Genomic DNA, 15900 nt, shown 5'->3' on the forward strand with positions numbered 1-15900 from the left:
GAAAATCTGACGCAGCAAAAAATGTCAAGAATATAGCACCGCAACAAACCTGCCAAGAGAGGGCTGCCCACCAAAACTCATGGACCAGGCAAGGAGGGAATTAATCAGAGGCAACAAAGAGACCAAAGATAGCCCTGAAGGAGCTGCAAAGTTCCGGAGACTGGAGTATCTGTCCATTGGACCACTTTAAGCCGTACACTCCACAGAGCTGGGCTTTACGAAAGAGTGGCCAGAAAAAAAGCCATTGATTAAAGAAAAAACTAAGAAAACATGTTCAGTGTTCGCCAAAAGGCATGTGGGAGACTCCCAAAGATATGGAAGAAGGTACTCTGGTCAGATGAGACTAAAATCGAGCTTTTTGTCCATCAAGGAAAACGCTATGTCTGGCACAAATCCAACACCTCTCATCATCCCGAGAGCACTATCCCCACAGTGAAGCATGGTGGTGGCAGCATCATGCTGTGGGGATGTTTTGTCATTGGCAGGGACTGGGTAACTGGTCAGAATTGAAGGAATGATGGATGGCACTAAATACAGGGAATTTCTTGAGGTTAACCTGTATCAGTCTTCCAGAGATTTGAGCTGGGATGAAGGTTCACCTTCCAGCAGGACAATGACCCTTAGCATACTGCTAAAGCAACACTCAGGCGGTTTAACGGGGAACATTTAAATGTCTTGGAATGGCCTAGTCAAAGCCCAGACCTCAATCCAATTGAGAATCTGTGGTATGACTTAAAGATTGCTATCCACCATCCAACTTGAAGGAGCCGGAGCAGTTTTACCTTGAAGAATGGGCAAGAATCCCAGTGGCTAGATATGCCAAACTTATAGAGACATATCCCAAGAGACTTACAACTGTAATTGCTGCAAAAGGTGGCTCGACAACATATTGACTTTTGGGGGGTGAATAGTTATGCATGCTCAAGTTTTCTGTTTATATTGTCTTGTTTCTTGTTTGTTTCACAAGAAAACATATTTTGCATCTTCAAAGTGGTGTGGTGTAAATCAAATGATACAAACCCCCCAAAAATATATTTTTAATTCCAGGTTGTAAGTCAACAACATAGGCAAAATTCAAAGGGAGGTGAATACTTTCGCAAGCCGCTTTATTTTAAGAGTATTGACTGATATCTGCATCAGTGGTGTGGTTGAGAAAGGCAAATTATTTTTACATTAAAATATTTGCTTTTCACTCTTCCGGCCATTCTTGGGTGTTAACTTTAACCCTGTGGTATAAAATGTGTACACATACAGTAGCTATGCTTGTAGTACATTTTCCTTCTAAAGGGGTACAGAAAAGCAAGGCCTTGAGTTATTTCTCTCTTCCAACCCAAATGTAGTTTAACAAGTCCCCTGAAAACACCACCTTTTGCTCTCAGAACAGCCTCCATTTGTCGGGGCATGGACTCTACAAGGTGTCAAAAGCGTTCCACAGGGATGTTGGCCCATTTTGACTCCAGTGCTTCCCACAGTTGTGTCAAGTTGGCTGGATGTCCTTTAGGTGGTGGACCATTCTTGATACACACAGGAAATGGTTTAGCATGAAAAGCCCATCACTGTTGTAGTTCTTGACACACTCAAACCGGTGCGCCTGGCACCTACTAGCATACCCTGTTCAAAGGCACATACAGTGCCTTGCGAAAGTATTCGGCCCCCTTGAACTTTGCGACCTTTTGCCACATTTCAGACTTCAAACATAAAGATATAAAACTGTATTTTTTTGTGAAGAATCAACAACAAGTGGGACACAATCATGAAGTGGAACGACATTTATTGGATATTTCAAACTTTTTAACAAATCCAAAACTGAAAAATTGGGCAGAATGGTGATGAGCTGTGTTGCCACCACCATTTTGCAAAATTATTTGGAGGTAGGTCAGTCATGGTGTGGGGTAGCATTTCTTTGGGGGGCCGTACAGCCCTCCATGTGCTTGCCAGAGGTAGCCTGACTGCCATTAGGTACTGAGATGAGATTCTCAGACCCTTTGTGAGACCATATGCTGGTGCGGCTGGCCCTGGGTTCCTCCTAATGCAAGACATTTACATTTACATTTAAGTCATTTAGCAGACGCTCTTATCCAGAGCGACTTACAAATTGGTGAATTCACCTTCTGACATCCAGTGGAACAGCCACTTTACAATAGTGCATCTAAATCATTAAGGGGGTGAGAAGGATTACTTATCCTATCCTAGGTATTCCTTGAAGAGGTGGGGTTTCAGGCGTCTCCGGAAGGTGGTGATTGACTCCGCTGTCCTGGCGTCGTGCTTCCTGGGAGTTTGTTCCACCATTGGGGGCCAGAGCAGCGAACAGTTTTGACTGGGCTGAGCGGGAACTGTACTTCCTCAGTGGTAGGGAGGCGAGCAGGCCAGAGGTGGATGAACGCAGTGCCCTTGCTTGGGTGTAGGGCCTGATCAGAGCCTGGAGGTACTGCGGTGCCGTTCCCCTCACAGCTCCGTAGGCAAGCACCATGGTCTTGTAGCGGATGCGAGCTTCAACTGGAAGCCAGTGGAGAGACAATGCTAGACCTCATGTGGCTGGAGTGTGTCAGCAGTTCCTGCAAAAGGAAGGCTGATGCTATGGACTGGCCCGCCTGTTCCCCAGACCTGAATCCAATTGAGCACATCTGGGACATCAAGTCTCGCTCCATCCACCAACGCCATGTTGCACCACAGATCCCTCAGGAGACCATCCGTCACCTCATCAGGAGCATACCCAGGCATTGTAGGGAGCTCATACAGGCACGTGGAGGCCACACACACTACTGAGCCTCATTTTGACTTGTTTTAAGAACATTACATCAAAGTTGGATCAGCCTGTAGTGTGGTTTTCCACTTTAATTTTGAGTGTGACTCCAAATCCAGACCTCCATGGGTTGATAAATTTGATTTCCATTGATAATTTTTGTGTGATTTTGTTGTCAGCACATTCAACTATGTAAAGAAAAAAGTATTTAATACGAATATTTCAATCATTCAGATCTAGGATGTGTTATTTTAGTGTTCCCTTTATTCTTTTGAGCAGTGTATATATGACATAGTCAACCCAAGTGACGATGTATTTTCATGGCTGTATTGATGGTATCGGGAAAGCCTTATTTCCTCTCTCATACTTGAGTTAATTAACGGACTCGACATCAAACAAATTGAGATGCTGTGGTCAATGAGTCAACAGGCTCTAATGATTGCTGTGGTCCGTCTCTGGAGGACACGTAGCTAAGGATACTGTACACTGACTGGAGTTAAGTTTCATTAGCTCGGGCCAACGAAAACACATTTCCCAGTTAAATGTATTTCGTGTGGAGGAGATGCCAGATGTTTTAAAATGTAAAACTTTACAGAATGAGACTAGTATATAAAATAGGCTTTTGTAGGCCTGCCTGTGGTGAAACACCACATAAACCCATTCTCAATAATATTCTCTAAAACACTTTTAAATGATTAATTGTCTAACTGTAATGGGTAGCATATTTGAGGTACTGTAAGTTGTATGATGCCAATAAACCTGGTGAAGCTGTGGTCATGTAGGCTATGTGTAGAACCGTGAAGGCAACTGTACTCTTCTTGTTACATAACAAGGGGTTAATTTTCTGTGGACACGTAGCCCCTTCTACACACTCTGGAATTCAGAATTATCTACAGTTAGGGTAAATGTCTGTAACGTTAGTGTATTTTGATACAATAGGCATTTTTACATTAGAATGATTAGTTACAGATTGTTACACCAGAATGTGATTTATCTAATGGAAGAATTGAAGTAGAAAATATGGCGGCGTACGTATCGTTGGATTACTTCATGGAGCAACATTTTTTATTTTAATAAACGGAGCATTTTCTAAATTCAACATGCAACTGGACATGGACATTTTAAAAGATGCATGTTTGACCGTATCGAGAACGAAAATAGTATCGCCAAGTTAAGGTTGTTCAAAAATTCTCTGTCCTACACCACACAGCACCTAAGCTGTAGCTCCCAGTAATGGATATCAACAATATTTGGTTAAATCGCATTATCTGGTGTAACAATCTGTAGCTAGAGAACGATATGAAGGCTTTGGATACTTCTATTTACTGTTTTTTGTTGACATTTTATCTCATCAATCTGGGCTACTGCATAAACACAGCACACCCACGTTTTTATTTTGTTTTAAAGCATCATTGGAGAAGTAGTTGTTGCCCATTGCAAAACCGATTGTTCAGTGACCCTATTTATCTATAGGCTAATGTTGATATAAATCAACTGTTTGCTCCTTCAGGAGTTTATTTCAGTTTGATTGAATGTCTCCCAATCACCTTGTCAAGTAATTTAAATTCAACACGAATGCATTTGATCCCAAAGTATCAGTTTCAGAATGGATACCCAAATGCTTGTGTTCCATAAGATTGCTACTATTGCTTTCTGATCTATTATGAGTATTTGACTATTGAAGAGAGGGAGAAAGTGTGTGTGTCTCTCACTCCTTTTAGTCAGCATTTTTTCTTCACTTGAGGTCGTGTTTACGTCCCAAATGGAACCCTATTTCCTATGTAGTGGACTACTTTTGAACAGAGAGCCCTGGTCAACAGTAGAGCACTACATAAGAAATATGATACCATTTGGTAGGCAGCCCTTATCTACTTTATAGAGTCAGCATTGCTTCTCAGGCCTATGAGTGGCTGAAAACCTACTCTTGAAGGAGTCCTTCTCCGGAATGGTTCCTAGTCTAGTAACTCATAGGGAATTTGTGCAGAGCAACTGCATACAGGTGTATCCTCTACAAACTGGAGACTGAGTTTCATTTTTTGTTTGTTTTACATGAACGTAGATGGGAAGGGGGGGGGGGGTATATGTGTCGTTCGAGGGTGTTGCGTAACATGAGTTCTCTTGTGGGTGAAATGTTGCATGCTGAACTCTCGGTCCTCTGTGAGAAGAGCTTTTCTCAGACATCTGTTTTTCTTTAACCCGACTAGAAGTTCGGATGCTAGTAGTATGGCAATGGAGAGATTGTTGTTTTTACCCAGCAAAATTTGGTTCATCTTTACCAATGTAGTGACCGGAATGTGTGAGACGCATAGGCCCTATCCCTATTTTTGCCCATCAACATGATTCCCCCCAAAATGTTTCCCTTTCCTCAAAAACTCAGACCAAACTAAAACAAGAAAGACAAAATGATAAGAATCTGGTTACTGTTAGAAAATCCCAATAAATGAATCAATGGATAGATGACCATTAGTTTAGGTTGATAATCAATTACTTAATTTTCAATAGTACGCAAAGGGTTACAGATTCAGTCAAATGTATGATTATTGTAATTAGTGTCTTTCGTGTGTCAGTCTTCTTCTGTACCGCAGGGGACGAATAGCCTACTGGTATGAACTTCTCAAGTTCTGCGAGACACTCGTGCGTGCCATCTCTACCCCTGCTTGTAATTTCCCTGTTTGACTGATCATTGTAATATATTAGATCAGTGAGCCAGCCAACACATTTTTTCTAAATAAATAAAAGAGTTTAAACATTATTACACATGAGCGAGCACATTTTTGGAAGTTTTGCTACCAGCATCAACTTATTTTTGCTTGTTTAACTCTTCTAAATATTCTGAAACCACAAATGTTTTCTTAATTTATATCTCCAAGAAAAACTGTAATAAATATAGGAATTATTTTAGAGGTTACCAAAGTTAGCTGGCTAACTACTTGATCCTTCTTTGTGAAATGTCACCCTGGTGATTGATAAATATATTGAGAGGGGGGGGAAACTAAATTGTGAAGGGGCCGGTATTGAACCCATTTACATTATGTTGTGACCTTTTTGATGATTATGGCTCGCATCCTTTGACTCCTAGCTAATCGTGACCTCTGCTTTTTTGTGCTAGGCTTTGCGGAGGGGCAAGATTGAAAAAAATACATGGACGTTTACGACTCCCAAACCCTCGGTTTCATGGTCTTTGGTGGATTCATGGTAGTTTCCGGCATTGCTCTGGTCTCCACGCTCTCCATGAAAGAGACGTCGTACGAGGAGGCCCTGGCCAAGCACCGCCGCGAGCTGGGAAAGTCTGCCCAGACCCAGCTCTCTATGAAGAAGAAGCAGAAGACATTGAAGAACAAGAGCAAAGGCAAGACGAAAGAAGAGCGGCCCAGCGGGAATCTCCCAGATCCGGTTGCAGAGTTCGCTAGCAAGCCCAAACCTGGGCCTCTCGCTGCCCCCCGAGCTTGAAACAGAGCCGTCATTGCTGCCCCGGAGCCTGTCATGGTCGCTTGTGCTGCTCCTACCCCAGTGGCCGTGGAGGCCGTTGCCCCCTCCCCGAAGAAGAAGGTGGCCAACGTGGCACCGGCACCTGCCGTCGTCCCAGAGACCATAGCCAAGGAAGTGCCCGTCAGGGTCGGTTTTCGGTTGGCGGTTGAGGTTGCCCCGGTGACTGCCGCGCCCACACCAGTGTCCAGTGACACTCACACCGCACCCTTTGCCAAGGCAGAGGAGCTCAAGGCTAAAGCACCTGCTAAGAAGAAACAAATCCAAGGCAAAGGCTGAGCCAGGTTGGTAGTAAATCATTTGCTTTGATTAAATGTTTACTTCATTTCATATGACAACTCTTAATATTAAACTATTGCAATTCATGCACTCTATAAATGAGGATTGGGGTCCATTTGAATGACATTTAGAATTTTAGTCATTTAGCAAATGCTCTCATCCAGAGCAATTTACAAGAGCAATTAGGGTTAAGTGCATTACTGCAGGTCACATCGACAGATTTTTGGCTCAGATTTGAACCAGCTATCTTTCTATTACTGGCCCAACACTCTTTACCACTAGCCTACTTGCCAAATTCAGGTAAGTCAATTCAAGTTCAATGAATATAAAATTTAGGAATTACAAACTTAACATAAATAGCTTCTCCTTTTATGTTTATCAAGAAGTCATTGAAAATAAATTAAATTTCTATTTTAAATTTACCGCAACGCTGCTAACAACCGCTGCATTCCTAGAGGAGGAAGTTAGCTCAGTTTCTCTCTAGTGAAGTGTTGGTATTATGATGAAAGGCCAATTGAAGTAATGGGTTGTGGATTAGACCCTATATCTATGCTGAACAAAAACTATAAACGCAACATGTAAAGTATTGGCCCGATGTTTCATGAGCTGAAAGAAAAGGTCCCAGAAATGTTCTATATGCACAAAAAGCTTTTTTTCTCTCAAATTTTGGGCACAAATTTGTTGACAACACTGATAGTGAAGATTTTATCCTTTGCCAAGTTAATCCATATCAAGAAGCTGATTTAAAACAGCCTTATCGTTACACAGGTGCACCTTGTGCTGTGGACAGAGGCCACTCTAAAAGGTGCAGTTTTGTCACAATACAATGCCACAGATGTCTCAAGTTGAGGGAGAGTGCAATTGGCATGCTGACTGTGGGAATGTCCACCAGCGCTGTTGCCAGAGAATTGAATGTTCATTTCTCTACCATAAGCCGCCTCCAACGCCATTTGAGATAATTTGGCATTACGTACAACCGGCCTCAAAACCGCAGACCACCTGTAACCACGCCAGCCCAGAACCTCCACATATGGCTTCTTCACCTGCGGAATCATCATAGCACCCATGGCTGCGCCCCTGCCCAGTCATGAGAAATATGTAGATTAGGGCCTAATGCATTTATCTAAATTGACTGATTTCCTTATATGGAACTGTAACATGTTGCATTATTATTTTTGTTTGGTATAGATTTAAAGATCACATGGCCCTTCATTCTCCTAAGACATCCCCCTCTAACCATCCCATGGTCTAATGAAACCAAGATTGAACTCTGACCTGAATGCTAAGCGTCACATCTGGAGGAAACCTGGTGTTGGCAGCATCATGCTGTGGGGATGTTTTTCAGTGGCAGGGAGTGCGAGACTAGTCAGGATCGAGGGAAAGATGAACAAAGCATAGTACAGTGAGATCCTTGATGAAAACCTGCTCAGGTTCTCCGACTGGGGCGATGATTCAGCTTCCAACAGGACAACAACCATAAGCACACAGCCAAGTCAACGCCGGAGTGGCTTCGGACAAGTCTCTAAATGTTCTTGAATGACCCAGACTTGAACCTGATCATTCATCTTTGGAGAGACCTGAAAATATCTGTGCAGCAATGCCCCCCACGCAACCTGACAGAGCTTGAGAGGATCTGCAGAGAAGAATAGTAAAAACTCCCCAAATACAGGTGTGCCAAGCTTGTGGTGTCACACTCAAGAAGACTCAAGGCTGTAATCCCTACCAAAGGTGCTTTAACAAAGTACTGAGTAAAGGATTTGAATACTTATGTAAGTAACATTTCAGTTTTTTGTTTTTGCATATAGATAAGGGGGAAAAAATAAATGTAATACATTTTAGAATAAGGCTGTAATGTAACCTAACACAATGTGGAAAAAGTCAAAGGGTCTGAATACTCTCCCAATGCACTGTATACATGCATAAAAAGGAACAGGTGTTTTCTGAGACAAGATTGAGAAACCTTGGTTACGGTTAAAATGACTCAGACATGATTGTGCATGATGAGTTAGTCATTACAAACACTTCTAAACTGCAGAAACCTTTGAATTATTTAAGCATAGCAACAAGTAATAAAGAACACTAGCATTTCCCTAGCCTTTCACACTTGCTAACAAATTAATTTAATATTGTAATTTTTACACCCTTAAGATTGAATCATTCTAGTAGTTTTGGAAGCACCTTTGTTCTGGTATTTCCCAACTGAGAGGTTATATTGTCCATGTCCCAAATGGCACCCAATTCACTATATAGTGCCCTACTTTTGAGCCCTATGGACCCTGGTCAAAAGTAGTCATTCTCTGGCTTATCTTAACATCAACTGTAGCCGATCAGTGGTGGTCAACTTGTCTCGTATCTGATGGTTAGGCCTCTCAGAAGGGAGACCCTATGGCTGCCCTGAAGAAACAGCTAGAGGAGAAGGTGAAGCAGCTGTCTACCAAGCAGGAGGGCGTCGCCATCGCCAAGAATCGACTAAGGGAGCTCACCAAGGTAAAAGCCCATGGGTCCATCCCAATATCTTTTTTTTCCTGAAGTGTACACAAATCTAAAAGCATTGGATTGTTGGCGGGATGTGCTACTGGGTATTTCCACCTTATTTCTTATACCAGTAATGTCCTTTCAAATCAGTGAAGGGAAATAAACAAGTGCACACTTTGGGAGGAAGGAGAGATAATTGGGTAAACCAACATTCTACTGACTTCCAGGCACAGGGTACAAACAATGCCATATAATACGCCTCGTTCGGCTAATGAAACGCATGATAAGTTGATGAATTGAGTTGTTGGGCTGGGTAGCATCTTAAACAGGTCTTGGCCTCAGTGCAGTAGGCCAGGATTTGGTAGCTGGTGCTTACAGTAAGTATCTCCCTGCAGTATTTATGCCACTGGCTCACACTGCCTGTTGGAACACTCAGGAGAAACAGATTAACAAACCAAAAAAAGGGTACAACAAAAATGTGCACCACAGGATTGGGGGAACACCAACTTTAACCAAGTGTTTTTCACTGTCACTAACAATCCCCGATGCCAACACAGGAGCTGAGCGCAGAGAAATCAAAGATGGCGACGGTCAAGACCCATTTGAGCTCAGAGTTGAGTGCTCACACTCAGGAGATAACTGCCCTCCAGGCTCACATGCAGGCCTCCTACCAGGACCACGTGGCTGAGACCCAGCAGCTCAATCTCAAGGTCAGAGTTCACTACCCCATAAACATCAGGGTTGTGTTCAGGGGGCGGGGGGGGGTGGGGGTGATTTTAACGTACTGAATAGTCCAGACAAAAATTCAATGAATAGAGCTGACTTGAGTCCTGACTCCACATCAGAGGCATGTGTTTCCATCTGAACGTTCCACAATGTTCTCGTGCCTGACTGAATGTGGAGCTGCTGCTAACACTACTTCCTTTTTGTGATATTGACAGCAGCCTCTGAATTTGACAGTAGTAAGATATTGTGACCCCCTAGGTAAAAATGTGTTGGACTTGTTTATAAAAATATAAGGCAGACAAGTCGATTAAAAATAAACCGTTAACTGTCAGCGCAAAAATGTCATTTTTTTTGTTAACACTCCCATATAGATAGCGAGCCTGCAGGAACAGCTGGACAATGGCCCAGTTGCTCAGATGGCCTGCTTGCAGCAGGAGAACTCCATCCTGAGAGACGCCCTCAACCAGGCCACCAGCCAGTCCGAGAGCAGGTAGATGGGGAAATAAACAATATAACTCCTATTCTCTATTCTATGGGGAAATCTGAGTTTTGTTCAGTGGGCACCCAATGTAAAAAAAATAATAATTATAATAATTGTAAAATGGAGTGAAACTACCTGGACTTTTCACAATAGAAATATTAATTTTATTTTGTTGAAACATTCTGCTATGGTGTGCCCTAATGAACACAACCCAGGTGTGGTCTACTCTTAAAATGCCCTTTACTCAATTCGACTTAACCTGATTCCTTACCTCCTGCCGTGGAAATTTCCTCTATTTACCAAATCATGAGAGCAAACCACACACAAGTCTGAGTTAGTTATCACAAAGTCAATCTTTAATTATATGAGCTCTATCACAACCCTGTGACTCTCAGATCAATTCAGTGTCTATCAATGAATTCTCTGAGAGTCCCTTCCACATTTCAACTCAGATCCTTTATAGCAAAGACACACACAGGATAAGACAGCATCGGCATAATTCATCATTCAGCTTTGTCTCCTAAACTATGTTCTTTTCTCAAACTCAGAACCATAAACAAATCCTCCATATCTACAGCCATATATCAAATCCATCCTATCTTGACAAGATCACAGAGACACACTGACTGGCACACAGACATTGTGGAGCCAAGAGATACACGCTTGACCTCTCCCCTCTCTCCGGCCCAAGCAACTTAGTCTTGACATAGAACAGATACTGCAACCCCGCCACAGTATTATAAAAAAAAAGATTCTGATGAGAAGTAACTTACAAACATATGATGAACATAAAACATCTTACCTATGTTACCAACCAATTCTGATTATTCCCCAACATTCCCCTCTCAAGGGACATTGTCCCTTCTAAAGAATCAGAATATTAATTACATACTCAATATAAAATTCAAATCCCCTCAATGTCAAATACCTTAGCTTATATGTAAGCTTTCTCCCTTCTGAAACTACGTTTACAACCTTTATTCTACAAGACAAACTTGCACATGTTTAATAACACAGAATAATCCATTTGAGGAAAATAAAAACATAACATATTTAGAAATGCTCCCTAAGTTACATGAGAACCAGTGTCTAAACACAGACCTCCTCACAACATATAGGACAGACATCCCAAGTCCTCATGCTCAGAAATATACTCAGGAATAGAGAATAGGACAGTGAAATCATTCATATTCCAAATCATAAGTAACAACCCAACTATTTATCCAACCAATATTTAGAATAGCATTCCTCAGTGATTCAAATTTGTCTTATCACACAAAGTAAAAACCTCAATTTAACACACATCAATATTGGCAGATTTACTTACATTCAGTATAATTATCCCATAATTCTACTATTAACTTTTTTAATCATGATTATAATACAGATCAGTATCTCATTGCATTCTTAATCTATTTAGATTACTACATTTTACTACAATACTACAATTACTACAATTTACATGGTGTAGACCTCTTCAATCAACCTGATACCACAAAAGTATAAACAATTTAATGGCACAGTTGACCAACCCCCCCCCCCTCAGGCACTGCATCTTCTGGCGTCTCTTTCGTTCTTCTTCAGATAGCTTTACAGTTCAAAGTGGACGCGCCATGATAATGTCCCAATTTCAATGTCTCATCTTTACCACTCATGTCTTGTCCATTCGTCAAACCAATATACCAGCATCATAAGAAAATGTTAGAACAATCTTTCTCCATGATCACTCCAAGTGGACTATCACAGTATGAGAGAAACATGAAAGAAAAGCAGTTGATAGCTTAGATCTGATACTGTACACCAATTTCTGGCTTGGTTATTTTCTCTCGGTAGAAGTGGTTCGGAAAGCCTTCAACGCCTTTGTCACTCTTGTTCAGCCAGTTGGAGGGGGTTTTGAGGTACACACACCATTCGGTCCAATTATCTCTTCCATGCATTAAGATACCGTCTGATGTCACTTTTCATGATAACCTCGAAAGAGCAGATCAGAACAACAGTTTAGTTCAGTTCATTAACTACATGATAAATGATTACTTTTACCAAGTATTCTTAATACACATATCAAAACATTCTATTGAAACTATTCTTTCAAATTAGTTTATACTCCCCATCTCACTGTCAACTCCATCGTAGAGCCAAGGATCAAGAAGTTAGACCTATACCTCGGGAATAGAACAAAACAAACACAACAATACAATACACTCAACAATACAATACACTCCTTCACATATCACTTAAGTTGTATAACTTCAATTCAAACCCTCAAACTGAATTCTCCCCCATGTTTTACACACATCTCTCCGTATGAGAGTAATGTAAAACAACATTTCAGCTAACCGAATCAAATTAAAATCACTAAACTGAAAAAAACTCCAAAGAAAAATGATTTAACCCCCATGGCCATAGGAAAATAGACTTAAAGCAGCATATCCTTAGTTAAAAGCAATGCCCTTCACAGTGGTCCAAATTACAAATATGGCTAAGAAACATATTTAGCAATTACACAAATTATCCTGAAAGCAGTATTACCAATGACCATAATTTCATTATTCAAATGGCTTTCCAATGCGGGTGATCAAGCCACAATGGAAAGTTATCAGAAGGTCATAGATCATACAAAACCCTTCAAAGCAGTGTTTTTCACTATATAAAACAATTTGCAAACAATAATCAACTAGTTCCAACATTTTTGTATTTCCATGTTCCCAGAACATTCCTTTATAAAACATCTTACCTATGTTACCAACCAATTCTGATTATTCCCCAACACTCCTCTCTCCCTGCCACCATTTTCTTAGTCTTGAGGAAGCGGAAAGGAGACGGGACTTGAGGAATCAAGGAAATCTGAATTGAGAGAGGAAAAAAAATGTCTGTCTTTGGAGGCTGTAGCCTCAGTAGTAATCCAACTTGATTAAAACATTCAAGATGTCCAGCACTCAGAAGTAGACTGTTAGACTGCTTTCATTACAAAGAATTCTAAGAAATATTGTACCCGCAAGCTCTGGCCATAATTTTCATTCAAGAACAGGGTTTCCAGATGTGTACATGTTTAATTCAGCCCAACATTAAAACCCCTGATTCAACTCCTCAAGGGGTGAGAATTAGTTATTTTCTAGCACTTAATTATCTAATACAACTGAAACATGAAGTAATAGGTTTGTTTTTTTGGTTTGTTCATAAGACAGTTATAAACTCATTAAGATATATAATTGTCTTTGGGTTGTAAATCATAGATTGTGTTTGAAAATCTACACTTGAAGCTGTGTTGACACATCCAGACCTATAGTACATTGCCCCTGGTGTAGGAGAGTGGATATGTTAAAACATTACCTGACTCCCTATCAGTCTAACCCCAGGGCACATTCAGATGGTTGCCAAGTATTTTATTGCAGACACTCTCAATGTCAGATCAGTGGAGTCTCTCAACAAACTGTTTATTGGGGCTGCCCCCCCCCCCCCCACGCTTTCTCTCTAGCTCCCATTATGCATGCCCTGTGGGGCCGATACATTTTGGTTTTACAATGTAATGAGGTACAGACATGGTGAAGAGACTCCAAAAAGGAACATTTATCTAGCATTTTGAATATGTATCAGTAGGCTTAGCATACCATTCCATTTTATTGTCAATTATCACAAAGTATTAATATAATGCCAAAACACATTTAGGCCGAAAGAGCCTAAATTATGTCCATTCATGGACACCAGCAACTGAGTTATACAGTTACTCCATATCCAAAACTGTCATAGTGGCGGCAGGGTAGCCTAGTGGTTAGAGCGTTGAACTGGTAACCGAAAGGTTGCAAGTTCAAATCCCCGAGCTGACAAGGTACAAATCTGTCGTTCTGCCTGAACAGGCAGTTAACCCACTGTTCCTAGGCCGTATTGAAAATAAGAATTTGTTCTTAACTGACTTGCCTAGTAAAATAAAGGTAAAATAAAAATAGTCACACTACTCTAATTCATCAAATCAAGCAATCTTTCTGACAAGTCCCCCTCCGACCTCTTTCCCCCACCAGGTAGAACACGGAGCTGGCCAAGCTGAGGCAGGACTGTGTTCATCTGAACCGGGACCTGGGCGAGAGGACTGAAGCCCTGCAGGCTGACAATGAGCACAGGAAGGCCCTGGAGGCCAAAGTGGCTTCTGCAGAGGAGCAACTTGCCCAGTTCCATGTGAGCGGAGGAGGATGAAGTTGCCCCCCCTCCATCTCCACTGCACCCAAGTGACCTCTGACCTTAAATTTGATCCAACCACAATGGAGGACAACAATGGAGCAAGAGGTGTGGCCTTGCATTCCTCCTGTTTTATCTTATTTAGTTGGAAGTGGAAAAAAGTATCTATTGTACGTTTATAAGTTAGAGTTCAAAACAAGTTGAGAATGTAACAAGTCGGCATCATGACTTGGGCACAAGATTAAAACCTTTGCTTTAGTCAATTCAGTTCTACTGTACCAGTGCACACCGGCTAAGAACATGGGTGTCATTTATTTGGGACTTAGGTCAGTCAGTTTTAATCTAGAACCGATGTGGACAGTTGAGGCATGGTCAGTAGGGAGAAAATTTGGTGAAATATGGAGGTAATACCTAAAATGTGTTGCATAAGAACATATATTTTTGTTCTGTTTTGCTACGGTGTGCCTTACTAACGTTATTCATATCTTTTAGAATTTAATTTACCCTGTTTCTATACTTGCAAAATTATGGCTTGGCTTCCAGTCTGTTTTTTGCTTTAGCCAACTCCTATCGTTGTAATTCCAAACACAACAAATGAGTTGACTGAGCAGGCACAGGCTACCAACTAATCTACTACAAACTACTTAACCCCCCCAGAGTTGATTTCCGTGCCCCCAAGGAAATCAAATTAGCATAATAAAAACATCTGGTAACACTTGTCAGAACAGCTGACATAACTTGTCATAATATTGTCAGAACACTCATGTTATTTTATGGATGGATATGACACCTAATTAAGTGTCAGTTTCTGCCAATAAGTTTCCTTTCATTTTAAAGTTTGTTAAATCCTTTGATGTAATAAATTCTTTCGTTTTTTTTCCTTTTAAATAACTTGTCGAAAGTACTGACACTTTCATGAAATATTATGACCATTCTGTGTCACTTCTCTTGGTTTAAGAAAATACACTTTATGACAATGTCATTAAGCATTATGACCATCATAATCATATAAGCCAGATAGGCCTATCACATACATGCTCTTATATCAGTCATCCATCAAAAAGAGGGTGTTCTTGTCCTGCTCCTGAAATCTACTCCTGTATTCATTCCAGTCATCATCAACAGAGCATTGGGATAGATGCATGTCTGACCCCAATATGTGCGCAATTACAATGATAATTTAATATGGAACATTTTATTTAAATGTTGTGTGTGTGTGTATGTATGTATATATATATATATAACTGTTGACACGTAGACTATGGTGTAATGCCATGTTTTGCCTTGTGTGGTAGGTTTTGTGGGTTGTGACACTCTTATGTAAGTGTCACAACAGGTCTAAATATATGTTATGACCATTATTATAACAGGTTGTCAGCTGTTATGACACATACAAGGGGTGGGTCTAATCTGGAATGCTGATTAGTTAAAGCTGGTGTCTATTCCACAAAGTACCACCGGCTAAATCTATGACGTTGAAATTCCTATTCACTGTTCCATCTGACTGCGTAATCCACTGTCTCATCAGTCCAGCCAGGCA

The 15900-nt window shown here is 41.1% G+C and overlaps 1 pseudogene; it reads left to right on the top strand.

The window, feature by feature from the left end:
• Positions 1-5884: 5884 nt before the first annotated feature.
• Positions 5885-15900, top strand: part of LOC135520296 (ribosome-binding protein 1-like) — a 28615-nt pseudogene continuing 18599 nt past the window's right edge.

This window comes from Oncorhynchus masou, chromosome 4 (genome assembly GCF_036934945.1).
Source record: "Oncorhynchus masou masou isolate Uvic2021 chromosome 4, UVic_Omas_1.1, whole genome shotgun sequence".
Lineage (NCBI taxonomy): Eukaryota > Metazoa > Chordata > Actinopteri > Salmoniformes > Salmonidae > Oncorhynchus > Oncorhynchus masou.